This window comes from Myotis brandtii, unplaced genomic scaffold (assembly GCF_000412655.1).
Source record: "Myotis brandtii unplaced genomic scaffold, ASM41265v1 scaffold150, whole genome shotgun sequence".
Classification (NCBI taxonomy): domain Eukaryota; kingdom Metazoa; phylum Chordata; class Mammalia; order Chiroptera; family Vespertilionidae; genus Myotis; species Myotis brandtii.
The window spans coordinates 236,198-244,603 of record NW_005355411.1 but is presented as its reverse complement, the minus strand read 5'-3'; the positions used below and the strand labels follow the sequence as shown (position 1 = coordinate 244,603).

At 43.5% G+C, this 8,406-nt stretch overlaps 1 pseudogene; it reads left to right on the top strand.

Annotated features, from left to right (window-relative positions):
- The window catches only part of LOC102258493, a 43,237-nt pseudogene that overhangs the window by 25,802 nt on the left and 9,029 nt on the right, over positions 1–8,406 (top strand).

The window sequence follows — 8,406 nt, the reverse complement described above, 5'->3', positions numbered from 1 at the left end:
CCTCCTGCCGGCCTGATTGCCCCCAACTGCCCTCCCCTGCCGGCCTGATTGCCCCTATCCACCTCTGTCTTGGCCCCGCCATCATGGCTTTGTCCGGAAGGTCTCCCGGCCTAATTACCATATTACTCTTTTATTAGTATAGATTTACTTATTTATTATTTTAAATATATATATTTTTTATATCATCTGAAGATCAATTTTCTGTCCTCCTTCTTAATGTTTATAATTTATTTTTATCTCAATGCATTTGCTCACCTCTCCAATACAAAACAGGAAATTGGGGTTGTAGTGAACAACGGTGCCCTGTTGTCTATCCAGAAAATTCACCTGCCACTGTGTCTGGAGTTAACACTTTCTAGGAGGGTAAGATCATGAAATCATGATTCATCCAGGATTTCAAATTTAATGACATCAGTATATATGTTTATATTCTTCTTTAAGACTCAAGAAACTTCTTTAATGTGTTTTATGTCTCCCATTAATTGTTTATACTCTTTGTTAACGCCAGTTTTCTTTCCACCCTTCTCACTACAAACTGCCTTATGGCAATTTTTCTTGCTGTTCATTAAACTGTGTCATTTGTAGTCTAGATTGTTTGTTCTTTTAAGGGCCAGATTTTGGTATTGTTGAGCTCTTCCACTGAACTGCTAACTTAAAAAATCTGCAACTTAGCCGAAATCGGTTTGGCTCAGTGGATAGAGCGTCGGCTTGCGGACTGAAAGGTCCCAGGTTCGATTCCGGTCAAGGGCATGTACCTGGGTTGCGGGCACATCCCCAGTAGGAGATGTGCAGGAGGCAGCTGATCGATGTTTCTCTCTCATCGATGTTTCTAACTCTCTCTCTCTCCCCTTTCCTCTCTGTAAAAAATCAATAAAATATATTTAAAAAAAAATCTGCAACTTAAAAAGTGTAAAAGCAATATTTACATGTATGTATATGTGTACTGTTTGCATATGTAAGAAACAGCACTCTAACACCCTAGCCGTGTTCTGTGAGACCCCCCCTCCCAATTATATTACATCTTCTCACCCACAGGTAGTTACCATCTGCTTCTCCATACCAAGCACTTTAAGCTTTTCTTTATAATTTTATCATATAATTAATCATTCCTGATCTTTATAGTTTATTTAGTTTACCCATTTTTAACTGTATCAATCAATCTTACATTATGCATTTTTTAGAAATATACTTCCTATTGATTTCAGAGAGGAAGGGAGATGGAGAGAGACATTCAAACATTAATAATGAAAGAGAATCATTGATTAGCTGCCTCCCGCATGCCCCACACTTGGGATCCAGCCGCAACCCAGGCACATGCCCTGACTGGGAGTCTAACCATGACCTTCTGGTTCATAGGTCAGTGCTCAACCACTGACCCACCCAGGCCAGGCCAGGCCATTATGCATTTTTCAATGTCAGGCTTCTTTTGCTCAGTACATAGGTGTATATTGTTTTGCTCTGTAATGAGGGTCAGAATACCCTATTCTACAATGTTTACACAGTAATTATTTTAGGAGTTGCAAGCCACAGAATGTCTCTCATATATACTTCACAAAAAGGTGTGGTTTTTGTTTGTTTGTTTTTGTTTTTATCATTTAAAAACACCATTAGGTGCTTTCTCTCTGGGGAGCACCCCTGGTCCTCCCCCTTTCCGCACCTCCTTCCCTCCGGGGGAGCTCCCTGTGCCTTTCTCTCTCTCCTAAGCCCAATGGCCCTTTCTTTGGCCTCTATGACTTGTTTCTGAGCCCACACAGCTCAGCTGGCTCAATTTTTTTTTTTTATCTGTGTGACTTCCTAAATAAACTCTCCTTAAAATATCAAAAAACATGTAAAATAAAACCTAAAAACATTGAAAGTGTTCTTAACTTACAAAGCTGGGCCAAGGTTGTCTTACCCCCATGGCCTGCCTTAGTCTGAGTGGATGGCAGCTTTTCTTACTGTTCATTAGAGTCATGTCCTTTGCAGTCTGCATTGTTAGGAATACTGCTGCCTTGAAAATCCTTGTACATGGCTTCTGGTTCAGAGGTGCCCTTACTTTGTTCTGGGGGATGGGGTGGGAGGAAGAAAATATCTTAGATGTTTACCTCAGAGTGAAAATGCTGTGTCCTAGGGTGTGTGTAACTTCAGTCTAAATAGATGATGCTAAAATGTTTTCCAAAGTCATACCTTTTACATTCCAGTGACTATAATTAGCTCTATAGCGCGCTTTACATGGCCTGTTTGAAATCTTTCCATGACTTAACACATTGAGAAATTTCCCTGTATCTTACTGGTAAAGGCCTATGATGTGCCTCTCCTCTTGAGACTGAGAGTTGTCTACAAAGTGATTTTTTTTTTAATATATTTTATTGATTTTTTACAGAGAGGAAGGGAGAGGGATAGAGAGTTAGAAACATCGATGAGAGAGAAGCATCGATCAGCTGCCTCCTGCACACCCCCTACTGGGGATGCACCCTCAACCAAGGTACATGCCCTTGACCGGAATTGAACCTGGGACCCTTGAGTCTGCAGGCCGACGCTTTACCACTGAGCCAAACCGGTCAGGGCTACAAAGTGATTTTTTAAAAAAAATTTTTATTGATTTTTTTTACAGAGGGAAAGGGAGAGGGATAGAGAGTTAGAAACATCAACCAGAGAGAAACATCGATCAGCACGCCCCCTACTGGGGATGTGCCTGCAAACAAGGTACATGCCTTTGACCGGAATCGAACCTGGACCCTTCAGTCTGCTAGCCGATGCTCTATCCACTGAGTCAAACCAGTCAGGGCCTACAAAGTTATTTTTGTGTGTTTTCCAAAGTGGGGTTCAATCTCTCCCCACTTCCAGCGTGGATATCTGATTGTCTCTGAGCTGTTTTTTAAAAAGACATCCCTACCCTCCTCTCCTGTGTCATTATGTCTCTATCTGTATGTGAGTCTGTCTGTTCATAGGCATTTCATTTTGTTCTTTGGCTGACTTGTCTATTGTGCTAACATGGTGCTGTCGTAATTAAAGTGACTTGAAGCCCTCATAACTGATAGAGCAACTCTTTCAACTGTTTTTTAAAAATATATTTTTATTGAATTCAGAGAGGAAGGGAGAGTTAGAGAGAGAAATATCAATGATGAGAGAGAATCATTGATCGGCTGCCTCCTGCACACTCCATACTGGGGATGGAGCCTGCAACCTGGGTATGTGCCCTTGACCGGAATTGAACCTGGGACCCTTCAGTCCGCAGGCCAATGCTCTATGCACTGAGCCAAACCAACTACAGCTAGGGCTCACCTGTTTTTAAAGATGTATATAGCTGTCAGGGATTTTGATTGGGATTTCGTCGAGTCTTCATATACATTTGGGGGACATGACATCTTTAAACTGTTTTGTTTTCTGAGTCATCTTCACAGTCCATCTTTCCGTTTATTTAGTTAATAAACTCCTAAATAAACTTTAATTAAGACTATTAAAGTTTTTTCTCAACGTTTCTTGCTTTCAAGGGAAACAGTGCCCAGACCGTCTCCGTCCACATGCTCTGCTCTGTGTCAGTGATTTTCCTGACGCTCACCTGCTCCTGAGGCTGGTGCGGGCATGGATGTCACTTCCCAGGTCTCCTGTGACACGCACCCCACTTACCCTCCAGGATCGATTCTGGCCAAGGACATGTACCTCGGTTGCAGGTTCCTCCTTGCCCCGGGCCCTGGTCAGGGCACTTGCAGGAGGCAAAGAATTGATGTGTTTCTCTCACATGGATGTTTCTCTCTGTTCTTCCCTCTCTCTTCCACTCTCCCTAAAAATCAATGGAAAAATACCCACAGGTGAGGATAAATAAATAAAGGGACACTAGCAATCCTGTGGCCTTGTGTGAGGTGAGTGCTCAGAGCAGTGTAGCATCGGGGCCCAGAGGAAGTGTACCACCCGTGGGATTCTCTCCTCCATCCACAGGCCTGACTCCCCAGGAGCAATAGAACCAGGTGAAGCAGGAGGAGGCTGCGGGGTTGGTATCAGCATTTCCGTGACACCCCTGACTGCAGACGGATTTCTCTACAGAAATACAGAGGCAGACCCCGAACGCACCAAGGCAGGGCCTCGCCCTTGCAGCTCTTTTCAGAGAACAGAAGGAAATGCTCCAGGCTCAGGTGATTGGGTTTGTTTAATCCTTTCCATTCTTCATTAAAGAATTTGTAGAAACCTATAAAAACCACCTCCGTTAATCTGAAAAGTATACATATACGTGTGAATATGGCCCTGGCTGGTGTGGTTCAGTTGGTTGGGCAGCGTTCCGTGCACAGAAAGGTTGCCGGTTCGATTCACAGTCGGAGCACATGCCCAGGTTTCAGTCTGGATCCTCAGAAGTGGGGGTGCAAGAGGCAGTGGATCTATGTATGGTTCTCACATCGATGTTTCTCCCTCTCCCTTTCTCTTGTTCTAAAAATCAATAAAAAATATTTTTTTAAAAATATATTTTATTGATTTTTTACAGAGAGGAAGGGAGAGAGATAGAGAGTTAGAAACATCGATGAGAGAGAAACATCGATCAGCTGCCTCCTGCACATCTCCCACTGGGGATGTGCCCGCAACCCAGGTACATGCCCTTGACCGGAATCGAACCTGGGACCTTTCAGTCCGCAGGCCGAGGCTCTATCCACTGAGCCAAACTGGTTTCGGCAATAAAAAATATTTTTTAAAAAATATGTGATTGTGGTGTTTTCTAGGTTCACAAGAATATTTTATGTCACATTATAGAAACTTATAACTGGTTGAATGCATGAATGTCTTAATGCACAATTACAAAATACAGGATGAGGCAAAGTTAGGTTTACAGTTGTGAGTGCAGAAAACAGAGTTTATTCCTGTGTTATTATTTATTAATTATTATATTATTTTTCATGTGGACAACTGTAAACCTAACTTTTCCCCACCCTGTATTTTACTAGGAATGTGATTATCCAACTGTACATAAAATAAAACCTCACTTACTGAATAGATGCAGCTTATAGAGTGAAAATGAGCAAGAAAACTATCATTTCGTCCATAGCATCTAAGTCAGGGGTGGTGAACTTTTTTTTTTTGCTGAGGGCCTTTTGGATATTTATAACATTCAGGGGCCTCCATTAATTGTCAGTTTAAAAATTAGCCTGCTATATTTGGTCACACTTTTACTTAACTCGCTCCTCATGCCTTGCAAGGCCTGACTAAATGATTTCTCGGGTCTTATATGGCTGGAGGGCCGGCCAGGCCCCACACCTGCTTTAGATTTTAAAGGACGTCACCCATTACACAGCATGAAGTTGTTACCGGAATCCCTGACATTTCATGATGTGGCCGTGGACTTCACCTGGGAGGAGTGGCAGCTCCTGGGCCCCGAGCAGAAGGACCTGTACAGGGACGTGATGTTGGAGACCTACAGCCACCTGGTGTCAGTGGGTGAGGACAGCTCCCCTGTGTCACTCAGTGGGTGCCCTGTTTTTCCTTTCTCAGCTGCTTAACTGCTCAGAATGACTCCAGTTCACTGACATGGTGTGATCGCAGATCCTTCTCTTGCTGCAGACAGGAGGGTATTATGTCCCTTCTCCTGAGAGAAAAGTCTTTGTGTTACCGATGGGAAGCCTGTTCATTCCCTGCAACGTACCATTCTCCCTTATTTATTCTTTTTTGTTAATCCTCACCCGAGGATATTTTTTAGAGAGAGTGGCAAGGAGGGGAGAAGACAGAGAGAGAGAAACATCGATGTGAAAGGAACATCGATTGGTTGCCTCCTGCATGTGCCCTGACCGGACCGTGTATGGAGTTACAACCCAGGTACATGCCCTTGACTGGAATTGAACCTGGGACCCTTCTATCCACTGAGCCACACCAGCCAGGGCTCATTCTCCCTTCTTGTTTTTTTTTTTTTTTTAAACATTTTATTGATTTTTTTACAGAGAGAAGGAGAGGGATAGAGGGTTAGAAACATGGATGAGAGAGAAACATCCATCAGCTGCCTCTTGCACACTCCCTACTGGGTATGTGCCCGCAACCAAGGTACATGCCCTTGACCGGAATCGAACCTGGGACCCCTCAGTCCCCAGGCTGACGCTCTATCCACTGAGCCAAACCGGTTAGGGCCATTCTCCCTTTGCCTCTTGCACACTCCCTACTGGGTATGTGCCCGCAACCAAGGTACATGCCCTTGACCGGAATCGAACCTGGGACCCCTCAGTCCCCAGGCTGACGCTCTATCCACTGAGCCAAACCAGTCAGGGCCATTCTCCCTTCTTGACAGCCGCCACCCCAAGATAACATGTCTAAGTCTCTGTCCTTGTTCACAAGCAGGGTATCGAGCCAGCAAACCAGACGCGCTCTCCAAGCTGGAACGAGGGGAAGAACTGTGGACAGTACAGCGTGGACGCCACTGTCCAGTCTGTCCAGGTGAGGGGGTGAGAACCAGCAAGGCTGGAAAGTCACATTCCAGTCAGAGGCCGCGTCAGAGCTGTGACAGTGAATGAGGAAACTCAAACCTCCCCTCCACATATGAGAACCCTTTTTCTTTGTAGAATTTTAGAGGAAAATATACCCTTTTTTATTGTCTGATAAAAAAGCTTATTTTATATTCCTCTTGTTTTTGTTTGCATAGTTTTCTTCCTCCAGGGATTCTCAGATCTTCCTCCTTTTTGGTCATGGTGTCTGCCTGTGTTAGCACCTCTCTTGCTATGAAATCCTACTTTCCAGGCCTCTCCAGAAAGACAGAACTTGGAATTCATCATTTTTTTCTTGCTACTGGGCCTTCGTGCCCTGGATGGAAATAGTGATTTCCCTCCGTAACATCCAGTCCACCTTGGATGCTGTGTCCCCGTGATAACCTGGTCTTCACGGCTCATTCATGTCGTTCTTCACTCCTCTGCCTCCAAGGTTCTTAATTTTCAGTTCTCCTCACTCTTAATATTTCCTGTATTCGCATGAGTGAACCTCTTTCTGTTCTGTGACATGGACTCCCAAATGGACTTCTCCCTCAATATTGTCTAATGTACGTTTTCTTTCTTTCTTTTTTCTTTCTTTTTTCTTCTTTATATATATTTTATTGATTTTTTACAGAGAGGAAGGGAGAGAGACAGAGAGTTAGAAACATCGACGAGAGAGAAACATCGATCAGCTGCCCCCTGCACATCTCCCACTGGGGATGTGCCCGCAACCCAGGTCCATGCCCTTGACCGGAATCAAATCTGAGACCCTTCAGTCCGCAGGCTGACGCTCTATCCACTGAGCCGAACCGGTTTCGGCGTAATGTACACTTTCTTTTTGTGTATCTTACTCATCATCATGGAGGCTGGTCTCTGATTTCCCATTTTGTGAGAGAGCAGAAATCATCTTCCCTTTATTCTGCTTTTTTTTTTATTGTTGTTGTTGTTAATCCTCACCTGAGGATATTTTTACATTGGTTTTCAGAGATAGAGGAAGAGAGGGGGAGAAACAGAAGGAAACATCGATGTCAGAGAGACACGTTGATTGATTGCCTCCCACACGAACCCCAACCAGGGCTGGGGATCTCGAGCCTGCAACTGAGGCAAGTGCCTGTGACCAGAATTGAACCTGGGATCCTCCAGTCCCTAGGCCGACTCTCTAACCACTGAGCAAAACCGGCAAAGGTCCCTTTATTCCTTTTTACATTTAATTTCTCTTTGAGCTCTAGATAATTTAAATTCTATCCATCCTGGCATCACCTGGGATGTTCCCTACTTTCTGCGCTCCCTTCTTAAAGGTCTCTACTCCTTCATTTGATGAACCAAAAAGTATCTGAACATCCTATGTGAGTTACAGCCCAAACTAGGTCATAACTTATGTCTGCTTCAAGTGACTTCCACTTTAATTTTCCTAACTCAGATTTTTCTTTATTCTTCGATGTTATCACTGCATTTTTATTTTCCTAAAACTTTTGTTTGTTCATCATATTTTAAATGGTTTTACTTAGATTTAATTCACATACCATGTAATAAACCCATTTAAAATATACAGGCAGCCCAGCCCCCATGGCTCAGTGGCTGAGTGTGAACCTATGAATCAGGAGATCATGGTTCGATTCCTGGTCAGGGCATATGCCCAGTTTTGATCCCCAGTGTGGGGTGTGCAGGAGGCAGTCGATCAATGAGTCTCTCTCATCATTGATGTTTCTGTTTCTCTCTTTCTCTCCCTTCCTCTCTGAAATCAATAAAAAATGTATTTAAATACTTTAAAAAAATAAAATATATAGTCAGCCCTGGCTGGGTTGCTCAGTTAGTTGGAGCATCACCCTATACATCGAAAAAGGTAGAGGGATAGATCCCTGGTTGGGGCACATATGGGAAACAACCAATCAATGTTTCTCACATTGATGTTCTTTTCTCTCTCTCTTAAATCAATGAAAACATATCCTCAGATGAGAATTAGAGAAAAAAAGTGCATGAGTATATATATATA